The 22,409-nt window shown below is 40.2% G+C and overlaps 1 pseudogene; it reads right to left on the reverse strand.

Annotated features, from left to right (window-relative positions):
* LOC138870303 (3-hydroxyisobutyryl-CoA hydrolase-like protein 5) overlaps positions 1-22,409 on the reverse strand; it is a 76,931-nt pseudogene that overhangs the window by 39,118 nt on the left and 15,404 nt on the right.

The raw sequence follows: 22,409 nt of genomic DNA on the forward strand, positions 1-22,409 counted from the left end.
ATCCAGTAAATACACAAAGTAAGCTACAATCCGAATATACAGCAACATATGGAACTGAGCAGCTAAACACCAGTATAAATACAAATACATGAATGCAATGCAATGCATATGATGGTACATTCCAGTACCCACTGCGGCGTGCAGCCCGAGCCATCCATATTTATTTATCGTCGACGGCGCTCACTGGGGGTGTGTACAGACTCCGGAGGGGCTCCTACAGCCCAAGCGCAATATCTTGGTCAGTCATTGTTACCTGACCGGTCAGCCATTGTTACCTGACCAATTTATATCATACAGTGCCATTGTTACCACTGTTCAAGTATATCATCCAGTGTCATTGTTACCACTATTTCAAGTATATCACACAGTGTCATTGTTACCACTGTTTCAAGTATATCACACAGTGTCATTGTTACCACTGTTTCAAGTATATCACACAGTGTCATTGTTACCACTGTTTCAAGTCACTTTATAATCAGTCCAGAAAATAATATAATAAGCCCCTTGGGCATTTACAAAACAGAAGTTCCCAGCCCGGAATACATTTAAAAATATCATTTAAGTTTTCAACACTTAGAATTATGGCTGAGTTTGCAAAACAGCATTTAAAACCTTGGACTGAAATTAAATGATATGCAAATCATGCTAAGCAGTAATATCAATCCTCGAAGGATTTTACAAATCGGCACAAGGCCCCAAACATGGCATCAAGCCCAGTAATATCAATGAAGTATGTGTATCAATCACCAGTATAGTATAAACATCACACGGGATGGACCAAGTCACAATCCCCAATAGTATCTGACCCCGCACTCGCCATGGAGTGCGTGTCATGCCTCAATATAGCATTACGATGTGAAAGTCCGGGGTTTCAAACCCTCAGAACAGTATTTACATCTATTACTCACCTCAAGATGACCAAAAGTCTACTCCGCGATGCCCTTTTCTTTCGAATCGACCTTCTCGCGTGTCGAATCTTGCCAAAACCACAAGGAATATATTCCAATAGTCTAAGGGAATATAACCCAATCGAAAAGACTCGAAAAATATCGAAAATCTCGAAATTTGCAAAACCCGAGCCCCGGGTCCACTTCTCGAAAAATTATGAAAGTCACAACATCGAATTCCTCGTCTCTCCACGAGTCCGTACATATAAAATTTACCAAAATCGGAGTTCATTTGACCCCTCAAATCATCAAATCTTATTTTCAAATCCCTAGGCCTAAATCCTCAATTTTTCTACAATTTTCATGCTCAAATCCATACATAATTGATGTACTTAACTCAAAATAGGTGAGGATAACTTACCTACACATTGATGATGAAAATCCTCTCTTGAAGCTCCCCAAAAATCGTCCATACTTTGAAGAAATGAAGAAAAGTGAGCTAAATCCGTGTATAAAAGAATCTGTCTGTGCTTCGTCGAGTTATACCTTGCACTTGTGCTATACAAGTTGTACATCCTATTAAAATTGTTCCTTGTCGGACACCTTCTGTTTAAATACCCATAACGTCTTGTATAAATATCCAAATGACAAACGGTTTGAAGATTCAGAAACTAGATTCAAAGATATTTAATTTGATAGGTTGTACACCATATAACTCTTTATATATCCCGAGATATGAGCTTCTAAAGTTCATTGTAAATTCTGCCGAAATTGCTCTAGCAGCCCTTTTCGATCCATCATAACTTTCTGAGATGATATCCAAATCGCAAATGGTTTAACTTTCCGAAACCTAGAATGTATGGGCTACAACTTTTGTGTTTTGTACTTTTTCTGATTTCTTATAGATTACAAGATATGAGCTTCCAAACTGGAGTACTCGCACCTAAAATTTTCTGGGCACAGCAGAATTTTCTGCAATTTTTCCCAAGTCCGAAATCACTTCGAGACACCTCCGAAACACTCCCGAGCCCTCGGGGCTCCAAACCAAATATGAACACTGACTCTAAAACATCACACGAACTTGCTCGAGCGATCAAATCGCCAAAATAACATCAAAATCAATTATTTGAGCCTTAAATCCAAGAATTCTTTCAAATTTCATAAACTTTCAAATATTCCAATTTAAGGCCGAAACCCGTCAAACAACGTCCATTTGTAACCAAACTTTACAGGAAGCGCTTAACCAACATATATGAACTGTACCGGGCATCGGAACCAAAATACGAGCCTGATACCATTACTTTCTGATCAAATTTCATTTTCATTTTCCTTAAACATTTTCAGAAAATAATTTCACGAAAAAAATCATTTCTCGGGCCTGGGACCTCGGAATTCGATTCCGGAAACACGTTCAACTCCCATATTTTTCTATGGACCTTTCGAGACCGAAAAATCACGGGTCCGGGTCTGTTTACCAAAAATGTTGACCAAAGTCAACTTTAACAATATTAAATATCAAAAGTTTTCAAATTTTTCCCATAATTCATATATTTCAACACAAAGATATCCGGACACACTCCTTAGTCCCAAATAACCTAACGAAGCTATCCAAACCATAAAATTCGCATTTCGAATCCGATATCAAAGTTTCCACTTCCGGCCAAATTTTCTCAAAAACCTTCAATTTTCCATCTTTAGCCGAACGGCACCAAAATGACCTACGAACCTCCGAATTCACTTCCGATCGCGCTCCCAAATCTAGAATCGCCATACGGAGCTACTCCCAATCTCGGAATCCCAAACGGACATCAATAACACTGAAATGCATTTTAAACCAAACTGATGCAATTTCTTCTAAAATGCTATCTTCCACAATAGGCGCCAAAACGCTCCCGGGTTATCCAAAACCCGATTCGGGCATACGCCCAAGTCTGAAATCATTATACGAACCTGCTGGAATCTTCGGATCCCAATTCCGAGGTCGTTTACTCAAAATTTCAATCCTAGTTCATTTCTTCATTTTTAAGCTTTCAAAATGAGAATTTCCATTTAGATTTGACTCTAAACTTCCTGAATTTTAATTCTGACCATACACACAAGTCAATATACCTGAGATGAAGCCGCTCATGGCCTCAAACTGCTGAATGACGCGTCGGAGCTCAAAACGACCGGTCGGGTCGTTACACTACTTCGCCGGGGTTAAGCCAGGCACTTACCAGCACATGGGGTCGGTTGTGCTAATTCTACACTCTGTGCATTTTTGTGCATAGATCAGGGAGCAGCTTACGGACCGCAGCAGTAGTACTTCTGGGAGCTATCTTCAGTCCAGGGACTCTCGAGGTAGCCTAGCTGGCGTTCGCAGGCCGAAGTCTATTTCCATGTTTTTCGTTTGTTTATCTTGTATCAGACAAACATGATGTATTTTCCTCTCAGACATTGATTGTAGTATTCTGTAGTAGTCCGTGAGCTAGTGACACCAGACTCTGGGTAGCATTTTGGTTCAAACTTCCGCACTTTTGGTTCTCAGTTGCTTTAGATTTAAAGTCTTTCGCTTAAATTTTGTCTCGTTTATTATATTGTTTGGAAGAAAGCAGGAAAAATGTTTTATATATTTGGCTTGCCTAGCTCTGATAGTAGGCGCCATCACGACACCCGATGGTGGAAAATCCGGGTCGTGACATACACTCTAGTACCCATTGCGGCGTGCAGCCCGAGCCATCCATTTATTTATCGTCGACGACGCTCACTGGGGGTGTGTGCAGACTTCGGAGGGGCTCCTACAACACAAGCGCAATATCAAGCCATCTCGTGGAATCAAATCTAGGCCCTCGGCCTCATATCAATCTCAGTATAATCAACCAGGCTCTCGGCCTCAATATCAATGTACTCAACCAGGTTCTCGGCCTCAATATCAATGTAATACTGTTGCGGCGTGCAGCCCGATCCATGCTCAGTCCAGAAACCGTCATAAACCCCTTGGGCATTTGTAAAACAGTAGTTCTCAGCCCGAAATATCATTTAAGTTTTTAAATCTTAGAAAGATGACTGAGTTTGCAAACAGTATTTAACACTTTGGACTGAGGTCAAATGATATGCAAAATATGTGAAAGCAGTGATATCAATCCCTGAAGGATTTAAATAATTGGCAAGAAGTCCAAATGTAACAATTAAATCCAAGTAAGGATGATTCTAAATTTAGTTCAAGTAGAAAACACGGTAAAAACATCTCTCGGGACGGACCAAGTCACAATCCCCAATGGTGCTCTACTCCACGCCCGTTATCCGGCGTGCAAGTCACCTCAATATAGCGTTACGATGTGAAATTCCGGGGTTTCAAACCCTCAGGACATCATTTACATCAATTACTCACCTCAAAATGGTCAAAGTCTAGCTCGCTATGCCCTTGCCTCTCAAATTACCCTCCTCGTGCGACGAATCTGCCCAAAATCTCAATGAATATGTCGCATTATGCTAAAGAGACAATACCCAATCGAAAGCAATCGAAAAATATCAAAATTCACGAATTTGACAAAACCCGAGCCTCGGTCCCACATCTCGAAAAAATCAGAAAATTAACATCACCGGATTCCTTGTCTTGCCACGAGTCTATACATACCAAGAACTCCCAAATCCGAGTTCAAATGACCCATCAAATCCTAATTGTTTGGTTTCAAAATTCAAGCCCTAGTTCTTGATTTGTAGGCTTATATTTCATGAATCTCTAGGTGGAATTCACAATAAAAACGAGTTCTAAGTCCAAGAAACTTACCTCAAGTCGTTCCCCCTTGAATCCCTCTTTAATCTCCACCAAGAAGCTCTCAAAATGATCAACCATGGAGGAAAAATGACCCAAAATCGTGGATGAAGTGTTTTATAAACTCACTGTCCAGAATTTTTCGGAAGTACTGTTCACGCGTGCGGTTACTGTTCACGCGCGTGGTCACCGTTCACCCGCGCGGTCACTGTTCACGCACGGTTACTGTTCACGCTGCTAAAAAAAATACATCAGCAGCCAAAGAAATTGCAGCACTTTTTTTTACGAAAATGGCTCTAACTCCATCATACGAACTCGGAAGTCAATGATTCTTATTCCTATGAGTCACAAATAATGATACGAACATAGTCCTTCAATCGAAACTCGATTCGGAGCTCGTTTGCTCAGTGCGATATCCATTTCGCTCGTTAAATAATTAACTCATGTTTCGTGTCAAAAACCCAATCGCGACTTGATGAAATTAGACCAAACTTTCCAGGTCACTCCTATAATTTATTATTTAAATTCCAGAAATCTCGAAATAAAATTTCGATCTCTAGAACTAAAAATGGACCTTTGGATCATTACATGCTTATACTCAAACGGCAAAAATCTTCCAAAACTTATCCGAGCCTCATGGGACCCCGACCAAACATGCCAACATAATTCATAACATTATTCAAACCTCTTCCAATCATCAAAACACCTCAAACAACATCAAATTACCCAAAACTCATCGAATTCAAGCCTAATTTTCTAAAAACTTCCGAAATACACTTTCGATCAAAAATCCGACCAAACCACGTCCGAATATTTTGCACACATATCCCAAATCACCTAATGAAGCTACAACAACTCTCGGAATTCCATTCCGACTCTCGGATCAAAATCTCATCTATCAACCGGAATTCGCCAAAATACTAACTTCGCCAATTCAATCCTAATTCTATACCGGACTTCCAAAATTACTTTCGATCACACTCCTAAGTCACAAATCATCCCCCGAAGCTAGCCGAATTATCGGGATTCAAATCCGAGCCCTCTAACACATAAGTCAACGTCCGGTTGATTTTTCCAAAACAAACCTTCCTTAAAGAGACTAAGTGTCTCATTTCCTACTAAAACCAATCCAAATCAACTCGTTCACACCCAAAACTGATAATGAAGCATAAAAATATAGGAAATGAGGAAAACGGAACGGTAACTCACAAGACGACGGGTCGGGTCGTCACAAGGAACTAGGAATGTGAAGTTAATCTTATACCTGGATAGCAAATTTGAGTTGCAAAAGCAGACTCAGTCTCCTAATTCCCGGTTTCGACAATGCACTCCACCAAAGAGACAAATTATAGCCTTTCTGCCAAAACATGAGCGCCGCCGACTAATCCCTTATGTATATGCATTAGATAATGGCCTTACCCTCTAACTTAAGTCATTTCACGTAGGCAAGCACAGAAATAATGTGGGCCTAGCCCATTTTGTTTATCAAATTCTAATTATTTATTATCTAACTAATATGTGTAATATAGGCTCACTACTTATTTAATTAAACTCAATCTCACAAATAATAAGTATATCAAAATATTTTGGGTTGTTACAATAAATTAAGTTTTTCATATAGTAGACCGATAAATTTGGATCTTTTTCCTAGAAGAAAAAGAGCTTATTTTATGATCACTTTTATTTTAGGTTCATTCATACATGGGCGTATCTAGGGGGTTCCATGAGGCACGTGAACTCATGCTCCCCTCCCTAAATTATGTATAATAATTTCAAAAGTAGATGGGCAAATTTGGACCGTTTTTCCAGAGTATTTTGACACGTGAAATCGATCTATCTAGTCCATGTTGGTCATCTATTAAGGTCAAGGAGAAATACAAGAAGATTTGCTAACTTTAAGTGATTGAGTAACCCTTAAGGGGTCGTTTGGTTGGATCCGTTAGAAAAATAATGCATGCATTAGTTTTGGTATTACTAATCCCTTATGTGGTACACGTTTTCAACAAACCTATATATTACCAATACAAGTATCAGTTATACAACCTAATTGGTATTATCCTATGCATAACTAATACATAGCAAACCATGGTATTAGCAATACCAAGGCTATTAATGCATGCATTAGAATGGTTAAGGATAACATTGTCCTTAAAGTCCCTTAAAACTAAAGAATATGGAGAGCCTTTTTGTAAACAATCAATTACCTTAAAAATTATGCAATGTATTTTAATTTTTAATACACCACACCAAATAGTGGTTAAGAAATAATCTCTACATTAGTACTGCTTATATTACTAACCCATACATTATTAATCTTTATATTACTAATACACGTTATTCAGCATTATTCTTATACACTGTACCAAGCGGCCCCCAAGTATAATAGAGGATAAATTAAGTTTTTCATATAGTAGACCGATAAATTTGGATCTTCTTCCTAGAAGAAAAAGAGCTTTTTTTATGATCACTTTAAACATATACATACATACATACATACATACATACATACATACATACATACATACATACATACATACATTTATGTGTGTGTGTCTGTGTGTGCGCGCGCTATTTGAATGCTTACCAAGTCGACCAGGAAGTCGTGAAAGCATATATGAGAAGCCACAATCTGGAAGGTATCCTAATCTTGTTTTCGGAGTTGAAAAATACTATGGTATCAATGAAATAAAAGTTAGATACTATGACAAATCTCCTACATATGATATTAAAGTCAGAATTGCATGTATGCGTATACCAGCAGATTTTTCATTGACAACAGAGAACTTCATTGGCAGCATTAAAGATCCACCTCCCCATACACATTCCATGAAGAAGAGCAACCTGTAGTATATCAACAGTTAGAAAGGGCAAATTCTTTATGACGAGTTAATTTTACATATGATCATTTTACTTTATCTATTTATAACAATAAAATGATAAAATTACATTTGTTACATTAAAATAAATAACCTTTATTTACTATTTGTAAACTGATCAACAAATCTTACCAAGTAATAGTAAAGTCAAAACTATGTTTTCTCACATTAAAGAAACTGTTATGATAAATATCACATTATGTTGGATGTCTACTCTTCTTTCATGATCTTCATCTCAAATGTTTAATGACATATTTTGTATGTTCAATGCCATATTCCATGACATATTTTCTTCACTTTTTATGCCTATATAAAGGTCTTGTAATAGATAGGAAAATACACACAATTGAAGAAGAAATAAGAATCTCGCTTCCTCTCTCTCTATATCTCTTAGTTTGTTTTTGCTTGTTCTATATTGTTATTTTGGGTTATATTTTATAACACATTATCAGCATGAGACTCTACCATCTCAAGAAGATCTTTGAAAAAATTAAGATATAATTTTTCTCAAATTTGTATTTTTTTAATTATGTCTGATATTATGAAAAGAAAGTTCGTTGCCCTTGAAATTTCGGGCAAGAACTATATGATATGGGTATTGGATGCTGAAATCCATTTAGATTCAATGGGTCTTGGAGACGCTATTAAAGATAAAGATAAGGCATCTACCCAAGACTGTGCTAAGGCCTTGATTTTCTTGCGCCATCACCTTGATGAAGGGTTGAAAATTGAATATCTCACAGTAAAATATCCACTTATTTTGTGGAATGGTATAAAGGAAAGATATGACAACTTAAAGTTGGTCACTCTTCCACAAGAACGATATGGTTGGGCTCATCTTAGGCTCCAAGACTTTAAGTCTGTTTCTGAATATAATTCTGCAATGTTTAGAATTACTTCTAAGTTAAAACTCTGTGGAGATAATATTAGTGACTATGATATGCTTGAAAAACGTTTACAACGTTTCATGCCTCCAATATGATCTTGCAACAACAGTACCAAGAGAAAGGCTTCACAAAGTACTCTCAGTTGATTTCTCTTCTACCTGTGACTGAACGAAACAATGAATTGCTTATGAGAAATCACGAAAATCGACCCATTGGGTCTACACCATTGCCTAAAGAGGATGAGGTGTATTGCCATTATGAAAATCGTGGAAAAGGTCCTGGCCATATTCATGGTCGTGGTCGTGGCCATATCCAAGGAAGAATTTTTCCTGGTGTTAATCATCCTCCAACGAAAAATAACTTCCAAAAATGGAAAGGGAAAGATGAGAAGCGAAATGCAAATGATTCAGAAACTAAATGCTATCGTTGCGGTGGAAAAGGGCATTGGGCAAAAATTTGTCGCATACCAAAATATTTGGTTGAGCTTTATCAAGCATCTCTGAAGAATAAAGATCCTGAAGCCAATCTTATCTATGACAATGAATTTGACATCACCCACTTGGATGTGCCAGATTTTGTTTGAGCACCCTGATGAAAAAATAAACCACTTGATCGGTGATGGATCTGTGGTTAGAGATGATTGAGAAATTTAATTTTTATGCTTTCCTATTCATAGTATGTAATGAATAAACATCTCATAATTTTTATTGCACAATTCTTCTTATGTAGTTCTTAATAATATTTTTATTTCTGAAATTTTATAAATTTCACAAACAAGGAGTAATATCCTATTAATTAGTATTCTAGTCTCAGTGATCTTTTAACGATTTTAACTTTCCTTTACGTTGCTTTAATTCTCTTTAAGAAAAGATTTACAAGCACTCTGGAACAACTTTTGTTACTTCACCCTCAATTGTTTTTTATGAGTATGTTATTTTCTTACACAGATCAATTATTTTTCATACAATGTGTAGGAAAATGCAAATAATTTATAAATGTAAATAAATTTGTTGTAGTTGTATTAATCATATGTGTACTTGTATTATTTTTGTTGCGTAATTATTTGTATAATAATTAGAATTTGCTAGAAAATGCATTAAAGACTGTTATTGAATTATTGGTTTAACTTTATTTCTTTTCCATTTTTTCTCTAAAAATACTAATATTTATTCATATACTTCTTTTGTATGTCAAACTATGGGAATCAAATATGGATATCTTTTAAAGCAAACTTGGATCAAATTTCAATTGTAAAAGTATTTGCTTAATTGATTCATCTACGACACATACAATATTCAAAGAGAAGAAATATTTTTCTCATTTAAGTATGTGTAAGGCAGATATTACTACAATTTCTGGTAGTAGTAATCTAATTGAAGGCTCTGGAAGAGCTACTATAACTCTGCCTAAGGGAACAATAATTATCATAGAGAATGCAATGTTCTCCTCCAAGTCCAAGAGGAACTTGTTGAGTTTTAAAGATATCCACAGAAATGGATTTCATATTGAGACAATAGATGAGAATAATATAGAATATCTCATCATTACCAAGAATGTCACTGGCCAGAAAAGAGTTATTGAGAAGTTTCCATCTTTATCTTGTGGCTTGTATTGGACAAAAATTAGTGCAATTGAGGCACATTCTACCGTAAACCAAAAGATTACTGCTTCCAATACTTTTGTACTTTGGCATGATCGATTGGGCCATCCTGGATCAATTATGATGAGATGAATCATAGAAAACTCAAATGGGCATCCATTAAAGAATTAGAAATTTTTTTAAATAATGAATTTTCTTGCACTTCTTGTTATCAAGAAAAGCTAATTATAAGACCATCACCAACAAAGGTTGGGATTGAGTCCCCTGCGTTTTTAGAACATATACAAGGGGACATTTGTGGACCTATTCACCCACATAGTAAGTCGTTTAGATATTTTATGGTCTTAATAGATGCATCTTCTAGATGGTCTCATGTATACCTATTGTTATCTCACAACCTCGCGTTTGCAAAATTAATGACACAAATAATCCGATTACGGGCACAATTTCCCGACAATCCAATTAAGTCTATTAGACTTGATAATGATGCTGAGTTTTCATCCCAATCATTTAATGATTATTGCTTATCAATTGAGATAAAAATGGAATATCATGTAGCTCATGTTTACACTCAAAATGGCCGTGCAGAGTCTTTAATTAAACGTCTACAATTGATAGCAAGATCGTTACTCATGAAAACGAAGTTGCCCACTTCTGTTTGGGGTCACGCCATTTTGCATGCAGCAATGCTAGTTCGTCTCAGACCGACAAATTATCACAAATATTCCCCGTTGCAATTAGTTTTGGGTCATGAACCTAATATATCTCATCTAAGAATTTTTGGATGTGTTGTATATGTGCCTATAGCACTCCCATATCGCACCAAAATGGGTCCCCAAAGAAGGTTAATATATGTTGGGTTTGAATCGCCCTCCATTATTCACCACCTTGAAACATTAACGAGAGATTTGTTCACTGCTCGTTTTGCATATTGTCGATTCGATGAGGCATTTTTCCCAAAATTAGGGGGAAATATTAGTGAAACCAAACTTGAAATTTTGTGGAAAAATACATCATTGTCTCATCTTGATCCACATGCCTCTGTGGTACAAGGGATTCCCAGCATCTCGTAGAAAAAGAGTATGTAATGTAGAATTTGAAGAAGAGTATTTGACTTTCATTATTTTTATTTCGTTTTTTAAAATTGGAGTAGTGTGACTATGTTACTATTGACAGATTTCAATGCCATAAGACGTATCAATAGTTTTCTATTCTAAATAGAAAGAAAGTCAAATTTGTCTAAATACTAGACATAAGGAAGCAGGGGATAAATGCGGGGAACAAAAAATTCTAGGAGGGATTATTTGTCTTCCTAGTCTTCGACACAAGAAAGGGGTGTAGAAAAATCCTTTTTTCTTGTGTCGAAACGAAAGAGTAATGATTCTTGATCCTGTTTGTTAAAAATTCCTAGTCTTGGTTTCGATTTTGGACAATCTTCTAGTGTCACAGCTAATGAGTCAAAATCACGCCTAAAACGTGGAAGACCATTAGGTTCTAAGGATCGAAATCCTAGAAAAAGGAAAACAAATGATCAAGATGACACTACGAAAGAGTCTCATAAAGAACCTCACGATTTAACCAATCCTAAGATTCATGATGAAATCAATGAGCCTGAGACTCAAGAAAATAAGGAACTATCAATAAATCCAGTCGATATTGAGACAAATTTGAATCAAGTGGATATAGTGGTGGATTACATCTTTGCATATAATGTTGCATCTAGCATTATGCAAGAAAGTGAGGATCTTGAACCTCAATCTGTTGGAGAATGTCGAAAAGGCTTGATTGGCCAAAATGGCAAGAAGCAATCCAATTAGAGTTAAGTTCACTTGCAAAACGTGAAGTATTTGGGCCTGTAGTCCAAACACCTAATGGTGTTAAGCCTGTTGGCTCTAAATGGGTCTTTGTACGCAAAAGGAATGAGAAAAATGAGGTACAAAGATATAAGGCACGCCTTGTTGCACAAGGATTTTCACAAAGGCCTGGTGTCGATTATGAAGAGACATATTCTCCTATTATGGATGCTATAACATTCCGTTATCTCATTAGTTTTGCTGTCCATGAAAAGCTTGACATGCATTTAATGGATGTAGTTATAGCCTACCTTTACGGCTCACTTGATAATAAGATATACATGAAAATTCCTGAGGGATTTAAAATGCCTAACGCACAGAATTCAAAGTCCCGTGAAATATTTTCAATCAAATTGTAAAGATTTTTGTATGGTTTAAAGCAATCAGGAAGAATGTGGTATAACCACCTTAGTGAGTATTTATTAAACAAATGTTATATAAATGATGCCATTTGTCCATGTGTTTTTATAAAGAAAACAACATCGAAATTTGTTGTACCCTCCATATATGTCGATGACATAAACCTTATTGGAACTCCTACAGAACTCCAAAAGGAAGTTGATTATTTAAAGAAGGAATTCGAGGTGAAAGATTTCGGAAAGACAAAATTATGTCTCGGTTTGCAAATTGAACATTTGACAATGGAATTTTTGTTCATCAATCTGCTTACATAAAAAAGGTATTGAAATGTCACGACCCGGATTTCCCACCCTCGAGAGTCGTGATGGCACCTACTAATGCGAGCTAGGCAAGCCAATCCTTAACTGCTCACTTCATTAACAATTTCTTCTTTTAACAATTATCAGTGATAACATGAAAGCAACGGAATTTAAATGATTATGCGGAAGACATAAATTAAAGAATACGAAACCATAATGCGAGAATCAACATATGCCTTTACCCAAGAACTGGTGTCACATTACTCACGAACATCTAAGAGTACTAAATACAACCGTTTGAAAGAAAAAAAATATAAGTTGTTTGTCTCGAAATATAGGAGATAACAGACTGGAATAAAAGATAGAGAAGACGCCGGGCCTGCGGACGCCTGCAAGGCTACCTCGGTGTCTCGCTGGACTGAAGGCTGACCCCCGTGCTACTGCTGCTGTCCAAGACCTGGATCTGTGCAAAAGATCACAGAGTGTAGTATCAGCATAACCGACCCCATATGCTGGCAAGTGTCCAGCCTAACCTCGGCGAAGTAGTGACGAGGGTAGGACCAGACTCCAAATAGACCTAGGCGGTTCATATACATATATATATATATATAGCGGAAAAGAGATACAGAAATAACCAGTCAATGTGGGAGGGGGAAACATGTTGTGGGGAGGTAATAGTTTCAAATAGAAATCCTCAATAACAGAAAGAAGCAACAAAGATAGGATATCAACAAGAATCAAAAGTCAACAATTTGCACTGCATCACCCTTCGTGCTTTTACTCTCATTCTCACCAAAACAATACACGGCATCACCCTTCGTGCTTTATGCTCTTTCTCACCCAAACAACAATCACAAGGCAAATAGGTTAAGGGAATCTGTAACCTCGAAGTAAATAAAATAACAATAAGTAATGAAAGAAACAACATAACTCGGGTATCAATAAGGAATCGGGAATCAGAAAAATGCATGGCATCACCCTTCGTGATTTTACTCTCGTCCTCACCAAAACAATCATATAATAAAAATATGCACGGCATCACCCTTCGTGCTTTTACTATCTTTCCTCACCATTTAATCAATAAAATCGGCACGGAATGGTACATCATGCGACACGGCATCACCCTTCATGCTTTAACACTCTTCCTCACCCAAATAACAATCACAAACAAAGGGACAAGGAAGTAGACAAATAATGGTAGAAATCCCGACAAGGGAATACAATTAAGGGGATAAATCCCGGCAAGGGAACACAATTAAGCAGTTAAATCCTGGCAAGGGAACACAATTACGCAATTAAATCCCGGCAAGGGAACAATATCAATGTTTTCAGCTTCCCTGCAAGGGAGATAATCAACAAAACAACAAACATCCCGGCAAGGGAGCAATTTAATAATTCTTTCTCTTTCTTTCACTTTTACTTCTCATCTCACTTTACCACCTGAGTCAACGCTCCATAGGGGTTCAATCATCTCGTATACTTTTACAATTCGTATTATAACTCGAGCCAACACTCCTCGAAGTGCAGGGATCAAAATTTCTTTCACATGCTTGTTACAATATATAGAAAATCATCATTAAGGAATGGAAGATACAACAAAATCATAATATTCGCAATATAAGGACTCACGGTCATACTAGACACCAACGTATAGATACTCGTCACCATGCCTATATGTCGTACTCGACAATTAGCACGTAGCAAATAAGACTAAACTCCTAATCCCTCAAGCTAAGGTTAGACCAAACACTTACCTCGAAGCTTTGAACACCACTCAAGTCTCAATTATAGCTTTACCCCTTGATTCCACCACCAATCCGCTCGAATCTAGTCACAAGTTACTTAATTACATCAATAAGTGCTAAATGAATCAATCCCAATGCATGAAAATGAGTTTTCCCAAAGTTTTACTCAAAAAGTCAAAATCACCCCCGGGCCCACGTGATCGAAATTCGAGGTTCGGACCAAAACCAGTTTACCCATTCCTCCACGAATCCAAATGTATAATTTGTTTTGAAATCGGACCCCAAATTGAGGTCCAAATCCCCAATTTTTAGAAAAACCTAGGTTCTACCCAAAACACTCATTTCCCCCCATGAAAATCTTTGATTTTAAGTTGAAATCATGTTAAAAGATGTTAAGGAATGAAGAAAATGAGTTAGAAATCACTTACCAATCGTTTTGGAGAAGAAAAGTTATTTAGAAAAATCGCCTCTTATGTTTTGGGGTTTTGAAAAGTGTAAAAATAACTGAAATTCACGTGTATTTATACCTTTCTAAAGCCCCCTATGCGGACCGTCCTAAGCCGACCGCGGCCGCAGAACACCCACCGTGGACCATGCAAAGCTGACCGTGGCCGCGCTGGCCCTTCCTGAAGACCTGCAGACTTTTGCCTCGCGCGGACCGCGCTAAGCCGACCGCGGCCGCACAGCACCCACCACGGACAGCGCAAAGGCGACCACGGCCGTGCTGGCCCCCCCGCGGTTATTCCTCGCAGGCCCCGCTAAAGAGTTAAGAGGCCTGCAATATTTTTCCTGAACCTGCAACATCTGATCTTTTAAGCCTACGGCATCCCGGAACCTACTCGAAACTCGCCCAAGCCCTCAAAGCTCTAACCCAAGTATGCACACTACTTCAAAAACACTCTACGAACATATTCGTGTGGTCAAATCATCAATATAACATCATGAACATCGAATCAAGCCTCAAGATCAATGGAATTTCTCAGATTTCCCTTTTAAACATCAATTGCCCAATTTGGGTCCGGATCGCGTCAAACGACGTCCGTTTTTAACCAAACTCTACAGGAGTGATTTCAAACATCTATAAGACTTGTACCGGGTGCCAGAACCAAAATACGGGCCCGATACCATAGTCTTATAACCAAATTTCATTTCTAATTCCTTAATTACTTCAAGAAAACAATTTCACTCAAAAATTCATTCCTCGGGCTTGGGACCTCAGAATCCGATTCTGGGCATACGCCCAAGTCCCATATTTTCCTACGAACCCTCCGAGACCGTCAAATCACGGGTCTGGATCCGTTTACCCAAAATGTTGACCGAAGTCAAATTTTTTTTCTTTTTAATATCAAAACATAGCATTTTTCACAGAATTTCATATTTAAGCTTTCTTTCTACGCGCCCGGACTATGCATGCGAATCGAGGCAACCTTAAATGAGGTTTTCAAGGCCTCGGAGACACAGAATTCAATTAGAAACCGGTGATGACCCTTTGAGTCATCACATTATCCACCTCTAAAACAACCGTTCGTCCTCGAACGGACAAAAGAAGGAAGTACCTGAGTCGGAAAATAGATGAGGATAACGGCTCCGCATGTCAGACTCGGACTCCCAGGTCGAAGCCTCGAGGGGCTGACCTTTCCACTGAACACGAACAGAAGGGAAATTCTTGGATCTCAACTGACGAATCTGTCGATCTAGAATAGATATCGACTCCTTCTCATAGGACAAGTCCTTATCCAACTAGACAGTACTGAAATCTAACACGTGGGATGGATCGCCGTGATATTTCCGGTGCATAGACACATGAAAAACTGGATGCACGGCTGATAAGCTAGGTGGCAATGCAAGTCTATAAGCCACCTCTACCACTCTGTCAAGAATCTCAAAAGGACCGATAAACCTAGGGCTAAGCTTTCCCTTCTTCCCAAATCTCATCACGCCTTTCATAGGCGACACTCGGAGCAATACACGCTCACCAACATCAAAGCCATGTCTCGAACCTTGCGATCTGCATAGCTCTTTTACCTGGACTGAGCTGTACGAAGCATATCCTGAATGATCCAGACATTGTCCAAGGCCTCCTGAACCAGATCCGTACCCAACAACCGAGCCTCTCCCGGCTCAAACCATCCAACCGGAGATCGACACCGCCTACCATATAAAGCCTCGTAAGGAGCCATATGGATACTCGACTGGTAGCTATTGTTGTAGGCAAAAACCGATCCCACGAACCTCCGAAGTCAATAACACAAGCCCAGAGCATATCCTCCAATATTTGAATAGTCCGCTCGAACTGTCCATCCGTCTGAGGATGAAATATTGTACTCAACTCAACCTGGGTACCTAACTCTCGATGAACTGCTCTCCAGAAGCACAAGGTGAACTGCATACCTCGGTCCGAAATGGTAGATACCGGCACACCATGAAGGCGAACAATCTCCTGGATATAGATCTCAGCTAACCTCTCGGACGAATAGGAGACTGCCACAGGAATGAAATGCGATGACTTGTTCAGCCTATCAACAATGACCCAAACTGCGTCGAACTTCCTCCGAGTCAGCGGAAGCCCAACAACAAAATCCATAGTGATCCGCTCCCATTTCCACTCGGGAAACTCAATCCTCTGAAATAAACCACCAGGCCTCTGATGCTCGTACTTAACCTGCTGACAATTCAAACACCGTGCCACATGTGCCATAATATCTTTCTTCATTCTACGCCACCAATAATGCTGCCGCAAATCCTGATACATCTTCGCGGCGCCCGGATGGATAGAGTCTCGGGAACTATGGGCCTCCTCTAAAATCAACTTTCGAATCCCATCCACATTAGGCACACAAACTCGACCCCGCAATCTCAGAACTCCATCATCACCTAAGGTAACCTGCTTGGCACCTCCATGTTGCACCGTGTCTCTAAGGACACACAAAAGGGGATCATCAAACTACCGATCACGGATACGCTTCAATAACGAAGAACGAGCGACTGTGCAAGCTAATACTCGACTAGGCTCAGAAATATCCAACCTCACAAATCGATTGGCCAAAGCCTGAACATCCAAAGCAAGCGGCCTCTCACCGACTGGAATATAAGCAAGATTGCCCATACTGGCTGACTTTCTACTCAAAGCATCGGCCACCACGTTGGCCTTTCCCGGGTGATATAAGATAGTGATATCATAATCCTTCAACAACTCCAACTACCTCGTCTGCCTCAAATTCAATTCCTTTTGTTTGAACAAATACTGAAGACTCTTGTGATCGATAAACACCTCACATGCCACGCCATACAGATAATGCCTACAAATCTTCAATGCGTGAACAATGGCTGCTAACTCTAAATCATGCACTGGGTAGCTCTTCTCATGAATCTTCAACTACCTCGAAGCATAGGCAATGACCTTGCCCTCCTGCATCAATATTGCACCAAGCCCAATGCGAGATGCATCACAATAAACGGTGTAAGGCCCTGAACCTGTGGGCAGGACTAACACCGATGTCGTAGTCAGAGCTGTCTTAAGCCTCTGAAAGCTCGCCTCACACTCGTCTGACCATCTAAACTGGGCACCCTTCTGAGTCAACCTGGTCATCGGGGCTGCAATGGATGAAAACCCCTCAACGAACCGACGATAGTAGCCTGCCAATCCCAAGAAACTCCGAATCTCTGTAGCTAATGTTGGTCTAGGCTAGTTCTTGACCGCCTCAATCTTTTTTTGGATCAACCTGAATACCCTCTGCGGATATAATATGACTATAAATGCAACCGAACTCAACCAGAACTCACACTTTAAAAACTTAGCATATAATTGACTATCCTTTAGAGTCTGAAGAACCACTCTGAGTTGTTGCTCGTGCTCCTCCTGGTTGCGGGAATATATCAAAATATCATCAATGAAGACGATCATGAACGAATCCAAATAAGTCTTGAACACTCGGTTCATCAAATCCATAAAAGTTGCTGGGGCATTTGTCAACCCGAATGACATGACCAAGAACTCATAATGCACGTACCGAGTGTGGAATGCTGTCTTAGGGACATCAGATGCCTTAATCCTCAACTGATGGTAGCCAGATCTCAAGTCAATCTTTGAAAATACCTTAGCACCCTGAAGCTGATCGAACAAATCATCAATCCTCAGAAGTGGATACTTATTCTTGATCGTGACCTTGTTCAACTGCCGGTAATCAATGCATATCCTCATCGAGCTATCCTTTTTCTTAACAAACAACACCGACGCACCCAAAGGCAAAACACTGGGTCTAATGAAACCCTTCTCAAGCAAGTCCTATAACTGCTCCTTCAATTCTTTCAACTCAGGCGGGGCCATACGGTATGGCGGGATAGAAATGGGTTGGGTGCCCGGAGCCAAATCAATGCAAAAGCCGATATCCCTGTCAGGTGGCATACCCGGCAGGTCTGAGGAAAAAACCTCAGGAAACTCCCGAACAATGGGCACAGAATGAATAGAAGGGACCTCCGCACTAGAATCGCGAACATAAGCCAAATAGGCCAAGCACCCTTTCTCGACCATACGCCGAGCCTTCACATACGAAATATCACTTCGGGTAGAATGACTAAGAGTACCTCTCCACTCTAAACGAGGCATACCCGATAAAGCTAAGGTCACAGTCTTGGCATGATAGTCCAAAATGGCATGGTAAGGTGATAACCAGTCCATCCCCAAAATAACGTCGAAATTGACCATGTCTAAAAGCAATAAATCAACACGGGTCTCAAGACTCCTAATCACCACAAAACAAGAGTGATGGACTCAATCGACCACGATAGAATCACCCACCGGTGTAGATACATAAATAGGGACACTCAATGAATCACTAGGCATGACCAGGTACGGTGCAAAATAAGAGGATACATACGAATACGTAGACCCTAGATCAAATAACACTGAAGCATCTCTATCACAAACCAGAATAGTACCTGTAATAACTGCATCTGAAGCCTCAGCCTCGGGCCTAGCTAGAAGGGCATAGCATCGGGGCTGGGCCCCACAAACCTGAACTACCTCTCTGGGACGGCCTGCTGCTGGCTGGCCTCCACCTCTGGCGGCCTGAGATCTACCTCTAGGACCTCTACCACCACCTCTAGCACCTCTACCCCCAACCCTAACTGGCTGGGCGGGCTGTGGAACACCTGGTTCCTATACCATCTCACGAGAACCTTGATGCTGAGAGCTACCCAGTGCTCGAGGGCAAAACCTGGAAATGTAACCCAGATCACCACAAGTGTAACAAACCCTCGGCTACTGAAACTGTTGGCCCTGTCGACCTAAATGACCACCTCGGAAGCTTTGAAGCGGTGGTGCACTGATGGGAGCTGGTGGTGCACTGTAAGGATGCTGATCAGAATAATGCATCTAAGAACCACAACCACCTAAAGTACCATGAGAGACTTGGAGAGCTGACTGAAAGGGCCTAGGAGGATGGCCTCTACCTTATGAATATCTACCTCTAGACGAGGTACCACCGAATCTGCCTGAATGACAAGGCCTCTTATCCGACCCATGACCACCTCCCTGTGACAGAACCATCTCAACCCTGTGGGCCATATTGGCCGCTTCCTAGAAAGTGATCTCACTCCCAGCCTCCTTGGCCATCTGAAGACGAATCGGCTGAATAAAACCATCAATAAACCTCCTCACCCTCTCTCTCTTGGTGGGAAGTATGACAAGAGCATGACAAGCCAGATCGATGAACTTGGTCTCATACTGGGTGACCGTCATGGAACCCTGCTGGAGGCGCTCAAACTGCCTCCGAAAGGCCTCTCTCTGAGTCACGGGGAGAAACTTCTCCAAAAACAACACTGTGAACTGCTCCCAAGTCAAAGATGGCGAACCGGCTGGTCTAGCTAAGCAATAATCCCTTCACCAAGTCTTGGCGGATCCAGACAGACGAAAGGTAGCAAAATCAACTCCATTGGTCTCAACGATCCCCATGTTTCGAAGAACCTCATGACAACTATCCAGAAAATCCTGGGGATCCCCAGTAGATGCATCGCTGAATGTAGAAGTGAAGATCTTGGTGAACCTATCTACCCTCCACAAAGCATCGGCGGACATAGCCGCTCCATCGCCGGTCTGATCTACTACACCCGGCTAGACCACCACAGCTGGTTGAACTGCTGGAATCTGAACCTGGGGAGCTACCTGCTATGGAGTTCGCGTAGCAGGAGTCTGAGCCCCTCCTCCAGCCTCAGAAGTGGCTGATGCTACTAGAAGCAAACTTGCTCGGGTGACACTCTTCATGAGGCCCGCCAATCGGACCAGAGCGTCCTGAAGAGTTAGGGTGGCAATGAACCCCTCTGGGACCTGAGCGGGGCCCACTGGAACTACTGGGGCCGGAACCTCCTCCTCAAAATCAACCTGGGGCTCCACTACTGGTGCTGCTGCTTGGGGCTGAGCTCTGCCCCTACCTCGGCCTCCAACACTGCCTCGGCCTCGCCCTCTGCCCCTAGTGGGAGCTGCTGTAGGGGGCTCGAGCTGCTGAGTGGTAGATGAGGAAGTGCGTGTTCTCGCCATCTGCGAAGAACAGAGTAGAAGTTCAATTAACATTTGAAGAACAAATATGCACGACAAGAAAGAACAAATATGAGATTTTCCTAACTTTGTAGCCTCCGGGGGATAAATACAATCGTCTCTGTACCGATACCTCAGACTCTACTAAGCTTGTTCGTGAGTTGTGAGACCTATGAAACCTAGGGCTCTGATACCAACTTGTCACGACCCAAATTTCCCACCCTCGGGAGTCGTGATGGCGCCTACTAATGCGAGCTAGGCAAGCCAATCCTTAACTGCTTACTACATTAACAATTTCTTGTTTTAACAATTATCAGTGATAACATGAAAGCAACGGATTTTAAATGATTATGCGGAAGACTTAAATTAAAGAATATGAAACCATAATGCGAGAATTAACATATGGCTTTACCCAAGAACTGGTGTCACATTACTCACGAACTTCTAAGAGTACTAAATACAACCGTTTGAAAGAAAGAAAATATAAGTTGTTTGACTCGAAATACAAGAGATAACAGACTGGAATAAAAGATAGAGAAGACGCCGGGCCTGCGGACGCATGCAAGGCTACCTCGGTGTCTCACTGGACTAAAGGCTGACCCCCACACTACTGCTGCTGTCCAAGACCTGGATCTGTACAAAAGAGCTTAGAGTGTAGTATCAGCACAACCGACCCCATGTGCTGGCAAGTGTCCAGCCTAACCTCGGCGAAGTAGTGACGAGGCTAGGACCAGACTCCAAATAGACCTAGGCGGTCCATATACATATATATATATATATATATATATATATATATATATATATACAGCGGAAAAGAGATACAGAAATAACCAGTCAATGTGGGAGGGGGAAACATGTTGTGGGAAGGTAACAGTTTCAAATAGAAATCCTCAATAACAGAAAGAAGCAGCAAAGCCAGGATATCAACAAGAATCAAAAGTCAACAATTTGCACTGCATCACCATTCGTGCTTTTACTCTCATTCTCACCAAAACAATACACGACATCACCCTTCATGTTTTACGCTCTTCCTCATCCAAACAACAATCACAAGGCAAATAGGGTAAGGGAATCTGTAACCTTGAAGTAAATCAAATAACAATAAGTAATAATTAGAGTGTAGTATCAGCACAACCGACCCCATGTGCTGGCAAGTGTCCAGCCTAACCTCGGCGAAGTAGTGACGAGGCTAGGACCAGACTCCAAATAGACCTAGGCGGTTCATATACATATATATATATACATACATATATATATATATATATATATATATATATATATATATATATACAGCGGAAAAGAGATACAGAAATAACCAGTCAATGTGGGAGGGGGAAACATGTTGTGGGAAGGTAACAGTTTCAAATAGAAATCCTCAATAACAGAAAGAAGCAGCAAAGCCAGGATATCAACAAGAATCAAAAGTCAACAATTTGCACTACATCACCATTCGTGCTTTTACTCTCATTCTCACCAAAACAATACACGACATCACCCTTCATGTTTTACGCTCTTCCTCATCCAAACAACAATCACAAGGCAAATAGGGTAAGGGAATCTGTAACCTTGAAGTAAATCAAATAACAATAAGTAATGAAAGAAACAACATAACTCGG

This window comes from Nicotiana sylvestris, chromosome 6 (genome assembly GCF_000393655.2).
Source record: "Nicotiana sylvestris chromosome 6, ASM39365v2, whole genome shotgun sequence".
Classification (NCBI taxonomy): domain Eukaryota; kingdom Viridiplantae; phylum Streptophyta; class Magnoliopsida; order Solanales; family Solanaceae; genus Nicotiana; species Nicotiana sylvestris.